Source organism: Hypanus sabinus, chromosome 27 (assembly GCF_030144855.1).
Source record: "Hypanus sabinus isolate sHypSab1 chromosome 27, sHypSab1.hap1, whole genome shotgun sequence".
NCBI classification, from domain to species: Eukaryota; Metazoa; Chordata; class Chondrichthyes; order Myliobatiformes; family Dasyatidae; genus Hypanus; species Hypanus sabinus.
In genome coordinates, this window is record NC_082732.1 from 11,545,901 (window position 1) to 11,560,557 (window position 14,657).

At 40.3% G+C, this 14,657-nt stretch overlaps 1 protein-coding gene across 1 annotated transcript in view; it reads left to right on the top strand.

Annotated features, from left to right (window-relative positions):
• The window catches only part of ajap1 (adherens junctions associated protein 1), a 394,581-nt gene that overhangs the window by 27,383 nt on the left and 352,541 nt on the right, over nucleotides 1–14,657 (top strand). The window lies entirely within an intron of this gene.

Here is a 14,657-nt window from a genome sequence, read left to right on the forward strand (position 1 = left end):
ATATGGAAATCTAGGTATACTTAGCCTCACAGTCATAAGTATAAAGTGAATAGGGTGAGATCTAAGCACATAATCTTTTGGTGCACCTGTGCCAATGGTGAATGTGGAGGAGATGATGTTGTCAATATGAAATGGCTGAGACTGCAAGTGAGGAAATGATGGATCCACTTGCAAAAGGAGGTACTGGGGCTTAGGCCTTGAAGCTTACTTATTAGTTTTGAGGGGATGATAATACTGAATGCAGAGCTGTAGTCAATGAAGCGCATTCTGGTATATGTGTCTTCCCTGTCCAAATTGTCCAGAACTGAATGGAGAGCCAATGAAATGGCATCTGATATTGACTGCTGTGAGGGCAGGCAAATTAGAGCAGATCCAACTGGCTCCTCAGCAGGAGTTGATATGTTTCACAACTAAATTCTAAAAGCACTTCATCACTGTGGATGGAATCGCTACTGGACGATGGTCTTTGAGGCAGGTTACAACGTTCTTCCCGGGCACCAGTATAACTGAAGACCACTTGAAGCAGGTGAATACGTTAGACTGCCAAATGTCTGATATATTCTGTGGGTTCATCCTCCTGAAGGATGCTCTCATGTCAGCCTCAGAGACTGGAATCACAGGGTCATAGTGGCAGAGGAGTTTGTGATGGTTCCTCCATGCTTAGATGGTCAAAGTGAACGTAAAAAGTGTTGAAACCTTGCAGTCACATATGTCGCTTGGTTTTACTTTGAAGGGGGTGATAAATTCAAGCCCAGCCGCAGCTATTGACAATCCTTCGGTAATTTACATCTGGTACAGTATTGCCGCTTTGCACATGAAATGGCTTCCCGGAGATCACACTTGGACCTCTTGTATTTCACTCAGTCAGCAGAATTGAATGTCACTGAGCTGGCCCTCAACAGATTCCGGATATTTTAGTTCATCAAGGTCTTCTGGTTGGGGAAGACCCTGAATGACTTTATGGAGACACGCTTGTTCTTTGACTGTCTTTATAAAGTCTGTGATAATTCATTCAAACCCTAGTCCTCTACCTCATAGCAATCTGGTAGTTGCTCCGCTAACTCCCACAACCACTCATGCAATGTCCTTACTTCTGGAGCCTTGCTCTTTAGTCTCTGCCTGTATGCAAGTAGGAGGAGGACAGTCAGATGACTGGATTTCTCAAAATGCTATCTAGGAATCAAACGGTAGGTTTTCCAAATCATAATATAACAGTAGTCGCATGTGTTGGGACACCTGGTGCTACAGGGGATAAGTTGATGATAATTCGGCAGGTGTTTCTTCAAACAAACTTGATTGAAGTCCACAGCAATGATTTGAAAAACATTGGGCAGGGCAGGCTGTCTCTTGTTTGCTAATCATAGCACTCAGTATGTTGAGTGCTTGCTGAATATTGGACTTTCGTGGTACGTAAACTGCAGTCAGGATCATGGAGAACTCTCTAGGTAAGTAGAACAGATGGCAATTATTCATTAGATGTTTCATGTCAGGAGAACAAAAGGCCAACAGGACTGCTATGTCCAAGCACCATGAAGTGTTTATCATGAAACATAGTCCCTCACCTCTTGTTTTCCCAGAATGTTCTACAGATCAATTCATCTGGTAGATCAAGAAAACCTTGGACTGGATTATCATATCCTTCATGTCCTGAGTGAGCCATTTCTCCCTTCAGCACAGAACACAGCAATCTCTCGGTTCCCTCCAATACAGCAATCTTGCCCTTAGGTCCACAATATTGTTCTCCATTGACTATGCATTTGCTAACAAAAGACTAGATAGACGAACCTTTACACCCTGCTGTTTCAGTGTGGCTTAGATTATACTTCTCCTTCCTCTCTTCTGGCAAATGCAATATAATTTTGTTCACTCTAAGGTGCTATACCTGCATTCCTGAGAGTTAAGACCATCAAGTCATTCAGAAGATAGTGAAATTGCTAGATTGTGATCATTCAGATGGTTCAAATGTACTTATAATGGAATTACATGCTGCAGATTGCAGAGATAGCAGTACAGAAGTATATTTAGAAGTTTTGTAGGCTGCTCACAAAATTTTGCCATGTATCACCAGAGCTTCCTTGAAAGTTATGAAACCTCAGCTGCATATTTAGATTTGCCAGCATTCATGTGACATATTAAGTTAAGTAAAAACTCATGTTGGCTGTCATTCACATTTAATGGAATATATTCATTTTGAGTGTGTTTCATTTAACATAAACCAGGCTCTTATTTGGCCAGTTGAATTAAATTCTGTGCTGTGCCTCTTAAAACTAACCGGTCTCTTTCCTTCGTGGCTGGAGCAGATGTCAGCAGCCCACCCTGGAGATAGTAAAGGAAGATCTAAGGTCTAAGGAGTTTACCTTCAAGTACAGGACGTAGAAGCTGTGAATGGCCTTTCCCAGGTCCCCCATTGATTAAGATCTTTTATGGTCACTCTGCTCTGCACTGCACCAATTGTATATCCTTTGACTCCCTTAGTATGTAAAAAAAATCCTGATCCAACTCAACAACTCCTCCTGAGTGCTGAATTCTAAAGTTTTAGAGCAGATAGTTCTGGAGGTTCATTTCAGGGTCTAGCTGCAAGAGCTCTGAATCAGTGCCAGAGGAGGAATGGGGGAGAAGGAGGTGTTGTGGAGAGAGGATGAGGAAGAGTACGTGAGATACCAATCAAAAGCCTGGTTCAACAACCTGGGTGATGATCCCAGTACTTTTCACCACTATCTAATTTCTCCACTCCAGTTGTTAACACCACTCCCCTTGTCCCTGCCAAATAATCCTTTGGAATATCTGACTATGAATAATGCAGAGTCTTAAAATAACAACAGGTTGGAAGGATTTGTTTAAGCAAGTACAACAAAAGGGCAAATGGAGCACTAAGCTGATGGGAATTTCAAAGATCTAGCGCAAACAAAATGGTTGAATACCCTCATTCTGTCCCTTTGGAATACAGTCATTTTGAGAGTGTTTCACTTTGTGCTGTATGACTCAAAGAGCTGCGATTAAGTTTATTGTCCTAGGCACAGATGAATTACGATGCTCTGATGAGAATCCTGAGCTAAATTACTTATTCCCAAATGATAGCTCTGAACATAAATGCCAGCTTACAATTTGATAACGGTGCAGAAATTTTGGATTCCAAATCACAGGCACATGAATGTGGAAATCCAAGGCTAGCGAACTGCTGATCATTCTGACTCAGTGTTTTCCAGGTATAACACTAGGCATTCAGAACTGTGTGGCTCAAAGGCAACTTTATTGTCATGTGCACAAATGAATGCACAAATCTAATGATAAACTTACTTCTGCAGCATCACAGGCATATAGCACTCACAATAAAAAAAACATAAATTAAGCTAAAATTATACACATATTTTACAAGAAAGAACACAATTCTAACCAAAAAAAGTCTATTTTCATTTAAAGTAATCACAGTGTTGCTAAATTGCAATGTTTAGGGGTTTGTATGCTGGTTCAAGAACATAAGAGATTATGCAAATTCTGGAAATCCAGAGTAACACACACAAAATGCTGAAGGAAGTCAGAGGGTCAGACAGCATCTATATAAATGAATAGACCATCAACGTTTTGGGCCAAGATCCTTCCTCAGGATTGGATAAGAAGGTAAAAGACATCAGAATAAAAAGGTGGGGGTAAGGGGACCATGTAACAGGTGATAGATGCTTCCCTTTCTCCCATGATCCATTCTCCTCTCCTATCAGATTCCTCCTTCTCCAGCCCTTTACCTTTTCGACCCACTTGGCTTCATCTATCACCTTATAGATCGCCTTCCTTCCTCACTATCCACCCTTTTCATTCTGGTGTCTTCTCACTTCCTTTCCTGTCCTGGAGAAGGGTCTCAGCCCAAAAAGTCAATCGTTTATTCATTTCCATTGATGCAGTCTAGCCATCTATGTTCCTCCATCATTTTTGTGTGTGTTGTTGTTTTGAGGAACCAAATGGTTGAAAAAAAATAGCTGTTCTTCAACCTGAATCCACTTTTGAAGAAAAATAGTTGATTTTCATGAAGCAAGTCCCCAGTATTAATGAGTTTCCTCCCCCTCCCCCCCAGAAGTTGCTGATCTTGCTGTGAATTTCCAGGATCTTCTGTTCAGATGTCAGGTTCCTAGGTAGGTGATGTTAGGATTTCTTTAAATTGTCTCATTCTGAAAGTAATTCAGTCAATAATTGATCCTGGCCTTCGGCTGTGTGCAACGTGTTTACACACATTGGTTGACAGCATTCATTCTCATTGAATAATATCCAACAACCTTTTTATTAGGTTTTGCATAGTCTGTCATGCCCTAGGTCACTGCTGAGCCCTTTTAGTTAAATTGCCTCCAGCCAGGTTCAATAGACAGTGTTACTGTCAAGAGGTTGTTGTCATCAGAGAGATTAGGCTAAATACAGGGATGCATCATAACAACAGTAACTTGAACTTAGAAAATTGAATCTCATGAATTAATACTGTCTAAAAACATTTCAATATTAGTATGGTTAGACCATATGACGTGTAACAGAATTAGACCTTTCAGCCCATCGAGTCTGCTGCGCCATTCCAGATCCCACTCAACCCCATACACCTGCCTTCTTGTCATATCCTTTGATGCCCGGACTGGTCAGGAAACTATCAACTTCCACTTTAAATATACCCATGGACTTGGCGAATATTGGTTAATATTAGTAAATTCCCATTCTCGTTTGCTAAGATTTAATTGACATTTCCACATCTTAGAAACTAAGCTACAAGACTGCTATTACAATCTACTGTGGAATGGGGATAGTTCATCCTCTTTGCCCTGGCAGAGGAACTCTGGAACATATCCTCAGCACATCCAAAAGCCCAGGGAGAAGGCCACGACCGCTGGTGCTATGAACAGGTGCTGCAGGCTGTGGCAGAAATTATCACCTTGGCCATTAGTAACAGATGGTGCCTCCACCAACTCAGATGAAAACCCATAGCCTTAGTCAAAGCTAGAGTTCAACTGCAGCCTCAGCCCAGATCACCAGCAGACTTGCTTGCCACAATGTCTGATTGACAACTGGATGTTGATCTTGACAAGCAATTAAAGTTCCCTGACTTCATTGCATCATCATCCCTGAGGCCTGACATGGTCCTTCTGTCAGAAACCGCAAAGCACGAGATCATGGTGGAACTGACAGTCCTTTAGGAAGACTGGATTGAGGAGATGTTTGAACATAAGAAAGTCAATTACCAGGAGCTAACAGAGCAGTGCCAGAGACATGAGTGGAGGGCACAACGTGAGCCTAAAGAGATGGGGTGTAGAGATTTTGCTGGCTGCTTGCTGTGCAGAACCTACTCACTCCTTGGTGTTACAGTAACTGCAAAGCACAGACTTTCACTGAGGCCACTGAGCAAGCCTCGAGATAGCTATAGACCGAGAGGTGTGACCCATGAACACAAGCCAGGGCTTGATTAACCCTGGCATGGTCACTTGGGTGACAGTGCCTGATGCTGAAAGACCTAAAGCACTGACGACCCCAGGTTAATCACAGAAGAAATGGCCCAGCACAACCTTGGATGTATCTCAGCATCAGTCGGAAATAAATATTCATCCGGTTTTTCATTAACAGTTTCAATGCAATTCATTTGTAGCCTTTGATCTGTATATGTTTGGTCTGGGAGTGCACAGGGATTCATTTGGCACTATTATTTATGTGCTCTGATTCATGCAACACAGCAAACAGAAAATGTATGTGGTCTGTTATATTCATGTTCTTTCGACAAGTTACTATAATGGTGCCTAGCAGCAACAAAATTAACTTGCACCTGTACAACAAACTTCACACTAAGAGAGAAAAAAAAAATCCAAATCAGTCCTTTCCTGAGGTTTAAAACTTGTCATTCTAGGACCATCTATGAACCTCATTTTGCACCCCCTGCTGAGCCTGTATATTCTCTTCATAACCACCAAAGTTCATGCTGTTTAACCAAGGTTCAGTTCAAGTTTAATAACACATCTACTTTTCAATTCTATCTCTCCAAAAATAAAACTCCTTCTTGTTTGCTTTTGTTATGGACTCTTTGACTGACATTACAACTTAAAAGTCATTTGTAGTCATAGGTCCATTTGGTACTGCACCTCACTTAGATTTTCCAAGTGGTAAGTGACCTCTTAATATGTAATAAGTCACTCTCATCTATGTGGAAATTCATCTGTCAGTTAAACGCCAGCAGGATTAACCTGTTAGTCTGCACTTAACTGTCTTGTCTCATTCAGGGCAAAGGAACTTTCACACCTAGTAAACAGAAAATATCAAAGAAGTTATTTGTTTCTGACTGATGATCAGCTCCATGAAATGTACACATATTCTGTTTTTATCAGCATGTGCAATTGCTCCATGACTTGTAAGTTTGATCGGTGTGCTACTTGTTATGGAGATGTTATTTTATGAACATTACAGTAGCACACATAGAAAAGATTCAGAGACCTGGGTTCAATCTGAACCTTTGGTTCTGCCAGCGTGAAGTTTACACGTTCTCCCTGTGATGGGGTCAGTTTCCTCCGGATGTTCCAATTTCCTCCCATAACCCCAAAAAAATGTGGGCTGTAGTACTAAAAGTCCACTGTAAATTTCTCGTAGTGTATAGGTAAGTGGTAGGGCCTGGAAGGAGTTAATAGGACTGTGGGGAGAATCAATTATGTTATGATAGAACAAGAATGAGCATGGATGCCTGATGGCTGGTGCAGACTTGATGGGTTGAAGGGCCTGCTTTGTACTGTCTGAATTGTCCTTTTCTTGTGTTACTTGTCATACACTTCGATTCTAGGTTTGGTGAAACAGGCTAAACAGTGTTGTAGAGAGTCCAACAAAATGCTCGCAGCTCAAAATTAAAATTAATGTCAGCTGTTACTTTTCCTTAAATTATAGGACCACAGGATCGCTTGTCTTTTAATTGACATAGAGACTTTTCAAACTGTTGACTTCCTGCTGGAGGTGAGGCTGGATCAGATGGTAATCTCTGATATGGACTCTATCAAAGATAGTCTGGATTCATGAGATCTTTGTACTGCTCTTTGAAAAATTGGTGCCAATTTGTTCCATTCTCCTTGAAAAGAATTCTTCCATGCTTGGCTGCTTCCTAGGGAAACCACTAGTGTGGTTGGGCACTGATGTTCTTGACAGTGATGCACAATATGGGCTCCCACAGTTTTCTGGACCTTCAGTTATCATTCCACTCACTATCTATTCTTTTGATCAATGTTAGCTCATGGGCTTCAGGTAACCTTACAGCTGCTTCTTTCCTTTCAAAATGCAGCAACATTTCCAATTCATGAAAGCCTTGCATCTGTGCATAGTTGTCTCTAGGAGCTCCTGGTCATGCTTATCAAGACAGTCCTTGTTATTTTTCTTTTTTGGTAGAGAACTCAAGAGATCTTTCAATTGTATTATTAGACATTTCTTTCTTTAACTTCAGAATAGTTTGGTGATAGGGGCCAGGCTGTTTTCCTTGTGCACAAGTAAATAAAGTGTGATTGAAGAACAAGTGTGATTTATCAACATCCAGTTGATCAGTAATGAAAACGTGATATTCCAAATTATGTAATACATACCCTGTCTGATGAGAAACATGCTAAATGCTTTCTTCACCATTCTATCTACAAGTACCTGTATCATAAACACAAAAGATTCTGCAGATGTTTGAAATCCAGAGCAACACACACAAACCATTGTAGGAACTCAGTAGGTCAGGCAGCATCTTTAGGAATGAATAAACCACTGAACATTTTGGGCCCAGACTCTTCTTCAGGACTGGAAAGGAAGGGGCAGGACTCCAGAATAAAAAGGAGAGAAGAGGGTAGGAGGACCGGCTAGAAGGTGATAGGTGAGGCCAGGTGGGTGGGAAAGGTAAAGACGAAGTCTGATAGGACAGAAGAGTGGACCATAGGAGGAAGGGAAGAAAGAGGGGCAACAGGGAGAAGTGGCAGGCAAGTGAGGAGAAGAGGTAAGTGGCCAGAGGAGGGAATAGAAGCAGAGCGGAAAGGAAGGGAAAAAATATCAGAAGGCGAAATTGATATTCATGCCATCAGATTGAAGGCTAACAGAGAAGGAATATGAGGTGTTGCTCCTCCACCCTGAGAATGGCCTTACCGTGCCAAAAGAAAATGTTGGTACAGAAATGGGGATAGGAATTATCTGTATTGCCGTTTTCAGAAAACTATGGATTTATAGCTCAAGGTCTTTGTGTACCATTTATTAATTATGTCTAGTCCTTATCTGACTTTTTAAAATGTATCATACTACACTTGTGAAGATTAAATTTTGTATTGCAGTGCCCAATTCTTGAGCTAATCTATATCTCATTGTAGCCTTAGACAACTATTTTCACTGTCCCCAACACCAGCAGTAGTCATGTAATCTGCAAGCCTATTAATGAAACCTTTTACGTCCAAATCCAAGTTGTTAATCTACACTCAATGGCCATTTTATTGGGTACCTCCTGTACATAATAAAGCAGTCACTAAGTGTATACTCATCAGCTGCTGTAGCCCATTCACCTCAAGGTTCAATGTGTTGCATATTTAGAAATGCTCTTCTGCACACCACTGTTGTAACGCATGGTTATTTGAGTTACTGTTGCCTTCCTGTCAACTTGAATCAGTCTGGCCATTCTCCTTTGACCTCTCTATTTAACAAGGCACTTTCTCCTACAGATCTACTACTCACTGGATTTTATATTTGTTTGTAAGCTCTACTGACTATTTTGTGTGAAAATCCCAGGAGATCAGTAGCTTCTGAGATATTCAAACCATCCTATCTGGCACCAACAATCATTCTTCAGTCAAAGTCCTTGAGATCAGACTTCTTCCTCATTCTGATGTTTGGTCTGAACAACAACTGAACCTCCTGACCATGTCTGCATGCTTTTATGCATTGTGCTGCTGCCACATGATTAGCTCATTAGATATTTGCATTAATGAGCAGGTATACCTGGAAAAGGGGCCAGTGAGTGTATATATCAAACATCAAAGGCCTCAGCACCAGTCCTTATAGTGGGTAACCCATCATTGATTATATGCATTACTCTGCGTGTTGACGAGAATCTCCTGTTTTGTGAATATGTCTTTTTATAAAAAGTGCTAAGATGGTGTTGGTATTTTACAGGTCATCTGTTGATGCTCTATGGCTTATTCGAATTATTTTTGAAAGCTTTAGCCATTAGCCAACTTAGCAACCCAAGTTCAAAGGTCTTATTTCTACTTGACTCTCATTAAATTGATCATTGGAACAAGATGCCTTTATTGTTTAGTCTTACTGCCATTCATGAATACTGCAGGTCAGTTTTGTTTTACCCCAGTAGCTTCAAAGCTGAGCTAGAGTAATTAAAATCCTGCACGTGAACCAGCTTCACAGAGATAGGACAGCTGTTGGAGCAGTCACACTGGCCTCAGCTAGGATGATGAGGAATAAACCATTGGGTTTCTCCCTCCTGACCTTTAACCAGCAGTTCATTTTGGAATGTATATGTGCATGCGTACATGCTGCACTTGTACGCAATGACTTCCACAATGACATCATTCCCAGTACTTCCTCTAACCTTACATATTGTTTGTTGAAATGCCAAGGATTTATCAGACTCCATGCTTCAGGGAACCAGTTCTGGGATGCTTTATTTTGCAGTACAGTATCTTGGTCAAGTATTGCCCCCACAAATAGGGATATCTTCTCCAGTTCCGATGAAGAGTTTCAGCCTGAAACGTCAATTGTTCATTCATTTCCAGAGATGCTACCTGGCTTGCTGACTTCCTCTAGCATTTTATGTGTGTTGCTCTGAATTTCCAGCATCTGCAGATTTTCACATGTTAGGATTATCTTTTGGTTATTGCTCTTCCCAGATAAAATTCAGGACAATAAATGGATGTTAAATCCTTTATTTTGAACTCGTTGTTAAGTTTCCTCAGTGAAATGTCTAGGAGCTTTCTAATCCCAAGGAACCGGACTGCAGATAATAATCTACTTAGAGGTGTTGTGTGAGCGGCACTTACTTGGAAATTTCACACAGAACAGAAAATGGAATACTCTGTAAAGATGTAAGGTATCAATCCAATGCGATGGATGAAGTGCCCTGTGAAATTATGGTTTACACACATCACTCACAGTGTTTGGAGGGACTCTTTTCTCCAACTGTCTAATACTGTCAATGAATGTAAAGTTCAAAATTCAAAGTCAATTTATTATCAAAGTATATAGAAGGCACCACATGCAACCCTAGGATTAATTTACTTGCGGGCATACAAAGTGAATTCACAAAATCAATAAAAGACCACACCCAACAGGACAAAATATGCAAAAGTTAAAAAACTGTGGAGATATGAAAGAAGTAATAAATAAATAAACAAACAAACAAACAAACAATACATATTGAGAGTATGAGATGAAGAACACTTGAAAGTCAGTGCAGTTCGATGGGAGCAGTTCAGTAATAGGACTAATGAAGCTGGGTGACGATACCTCTTCTGGTTCAAGAGCCTGACTGGCTTATAGGTTAGAATTGTTCCTCAACCTGGTGGTGTAGTTCCTGAGGGTCCTGGACCTTCTTCCTGATGGCAGCAGCAAGAACACATTGAGGGCTGTATGGTGGGGGTCCTTGATGATAATGTTACTTTCCTGCTACAGCATTCTGTGTGCTCAGTGCTGGGTAGGGCTTTATTCATGATCAACTGGGCCATATCCATTACTTTCTGTAGAACTTTCCTGTCAAGGATATTGGTGTTTCCATGCCAGGCCTGACGCAACCACCACTCATCTATGCAAGTTTGTCAAAGTTTAGGGTTATATATCAAATCTTTGCAAGCTTCTAGGGAGGTCAAGGCGCTGCTGTGCTTTCTTTGTAAAGGCTTTTTCTAGCTGGGCCCATAATGGATCCTCTTAAGTTATAGTACCAAGGAATTTAAAGTTGCTGACCCTCTCTGCCTCTGATCCCCCAATGAGGACAGTCTGGTTGACCTCGGTTTCCTCCTCCTAAAGTCAATAATTAGCTCCTTTACCTGCTGACATTGAGGAAGAGATTGTTGTGGCGCCACGCAGACAGATTTACAATCTCCCTCCTATTATGCTGATACATCACCACCTTTGATTCAGCCAACAACAATGTTGTTGTCAGAAAAATTAAATATGACATTGGAGCTATGCTTAGCCACACAGTCATAAGTATAAGGCAAGTAGAGCAGTGTGCTAAGCACACAGATTTGTGGTGCATCTGTGCTGATGGAGATTGTGGAGATGTTCTTGCCAATCCAAACCGACTGAGATCTGCAAGTCAGGAAATCAAGGATCGACAATTGCACAAGGGAATGCAAAGGGTTGATTCATATTATATTGCTGACACTGACATGAGTTCAGGTATCAATTACTTTCAGAACATTCTCTGCTCTGCCCTATTTTAGCTAACTGACTTAAAGTGCGGATGATAAAATGACATTCTGAAATGGCACTTAGAAATGTTTGATAAAGAGCATGACATTGAGTGTGTTTCAAATCTGTGGATTTCATAATGGCAAAATCCATTAAATTTACCAACAGTAAAATAATGAATTTCATTACAAAACATTATTAGGATCTCAACAAGTTCAAATGTGAATTGTAGCTAATAAAAGACTCTTGAGGTATAGTCACTATCGTCATGAATACAGAACGGATCATGTAATACATTTAAACATTCCAATACCACATAATGAAAAGCTTATTTCAATCCAACACAGTGATATATGTCACCTTCTTTCATGCTACCTTTAGATGTTCATTGTTGAGCTTCCTATTGCAATCTGTATCTTTTTTTTCATTCTTGTAAATTTTAATTATGTTCGTAGTGATTCCCTAGCATCTGAGTATTTTAAAGTCCAGCAACCTGGCACTGAACAATATATTGTTCCATATATATCAGAATGGAAATTTGTACAAAATCATTTAACTTGACAGAGATTCACTGGCATATGTACAAATTGTGAAATGTGTGGGCATTAACAAGATGAAAAGCCACGGGATTGGGGAAAGAAGTCAGATATTATAGTTCCCAAGCATCATGATTTCAGAAACAAAATGGATTTATATTGGCCTAGATATTCAATCATGCTGTCTTGTTACTTTTAGAACTACACGGCTACTTCCAAGTAACTTGGTAGCAGTCTAGAAATTCAACTGAATATTTTTAGGTGCGAGTTTTGCTTGCTCAGCTGACATACAAGACGCATCGGCCCAGAAGTCTAACGCAATCCTGATCTCCAGTCGTCAATGTGTGGAGTTTACATATTCTACCCATGATTATGTGGGTTTTGTTTTCTGCGGGTGCTTTGGTACGCTTCCCAGTCTGATTTGATAGGCTATTTGGCTACTGCAAATTAGCACGAAGATCATTACAGGACAAGGACAGGTCTTTTGGTCCACAATGTTGTGCCTCACCAATTAAAGGAACAATCAAATGCCCAAGTAAACTAATCCCTTCTGCTTACACAATGCCTTTTTCCTTCCATTTCCTGCACATTCATGTGCCCATCTAAGAGCCTGTTCAATACTTAAATCATATTTGTCTTCACTATCACCTCAGGCACCTATCAAACTTGACCTGCACATCTTGTTTGAACTTATCCCCTCTCAACTTAAATGGATTCCCTCTGGTATTAGCCATTTCAATGCTGGGAAAAATAAGATACTTATTGTCTAATATACTGGCATCTATACAGGGACCTCTGCTGTTTGTAATATACATAAATGACCTGGATGAATATATAGGCTGGGTTAGTAAATTTACAAATGATATGAAGATTGGTGTTATTGATAGTGTAGAAGATTGGCAAAGGATAGAGTGAAATAGAGAATCAGCGGTAGATCCCTCAGCTTCAGCTGCTCCAAAGAAAACAACCCAAGTTTGTACAAACTCTCCCTATAGCATATAATCCTCTATTTCAGGCAACATCCTGATACACCTCTACGGTATCCTCTACAAAGCCTTTTAATGGGTCAACCAGAACTGAATGCAATAGATTAGATGCAGCCCAACTAGTCTTATAAGGCTGCAACATAACCTCATGAATCTTGAACACAGTTCCTCGACTAATAAACACAAGCTTGCTATGCCTACTTTACCACTCTATCAACCTGTGTAGCTACTTTCAGGAAACTATGGATTTGGACTGCAAGATCTCTCTACACATCATCAACGTGCCACTAACAGTGTACTCTCCCTTTAAATTTGATCTACCAAAGCAGTACACTTTGGGCGTATAAAAACTCCACCCATATTTGCAGCTGATCTATATCTCACTGTATCCTTTGTCAGTCTTCTACACTATCCACAACATGAATCTTCATATCATCTGTAAACTTACTAACCCGGCTATCTATGTATTCATCCAGGTCGTTTATCACAAACAGCAGAGGTCCCAGTATAGATCCCAGCAGGCCACCATTATTCAAGAACCTCCTGCTAGAATAAGTCCCATCAACCAATACCCCCTATCTACTATAGGCAAACCAATTCTGATTCCAAATCACCAATGATCCTGTGTATCTTTATCTAGATGAACCTCCATGTAGACAACATCCACAGCTCCACCTTCATCAATTTCCTTCATCACCTCCTTGAAAAGCACAATCAAGTTAGTAAGACATGCCTTGCCCTGCACAAAGCCATGCTGATTGTTCCAAATTAGGCCACGGTTTTCTAAATGTTCATAAATCCAACTTTTAAGGATCCTCTCTATTAACTTCCTTACCACTGATGTGAGATTCACCGGCCCGAAGTTACAGGATTATCCCTATTTCCCTGCTTGAATATTGGAGGAAATCTGTCCAAACTGTAGGTGAGTGGTCGAATCAGGGGGAGGTAATGTGAAATTGGTGAGAATAAAATGAGTTAGAGTGGGATTTGTATACGGGCACAGAATGGCCACTATGGAATCAGTGGGCTACAAATCCTTCTTTTCATACACCTCCTCTGTCTTTATAGAGAAGAAAAATTGCAAATTTCCCTCTGATTTCACACTGCTTTTTCTCTGTCCTTCCCTCTCTTTTCCTTGTTGAAAATGAACAATAATTCAATTTCTTTGTCCTTCTTGACTCAGCTGTTATGACAATTTTAATGCTTGATCTCCATTATTTTAAATTGCATCACAGATGACAAAATACAACTTGAATATTTACAGAGTTACTAATGTATCTTGGGTGTGAAAAATTGCTTCCAGTAGATTATATATTTATGGTGGAAACACAAAACACAACGTAGGTGACAGCTTTGGAATGACAGATTTGGTTGTATCATGGCCTGGTAAGGAAACACCAATTATAAACACAATAAAGTCTGCAGATGCTGGAAATCCAAAGCAATGCACACACACAATGCTGAAGGAACCCAGCATGTCAGGCAGCATCTATGAAAATGAATAGACAGTCAACATCTTAGGCTTCGGACTGATATGTCAAATGTTTATTCAATTCCATAGATGCTGTCTGACCTGCTGAGATCCTTCAGTATTTTGTGTGTTTTGCTTTGGAATCTTTTTTTTTTTTTTTTAATAATTTTTTATTGCATTTTTAAATGATTACAAAGTATGAAAAAACAATGTATATAACCCATACCCCCTCCCCTTAACCCCTCCCCCCTAACTGCCCCTTAGAAAAAAAAGAAAGAAAGAAAGAAAGAA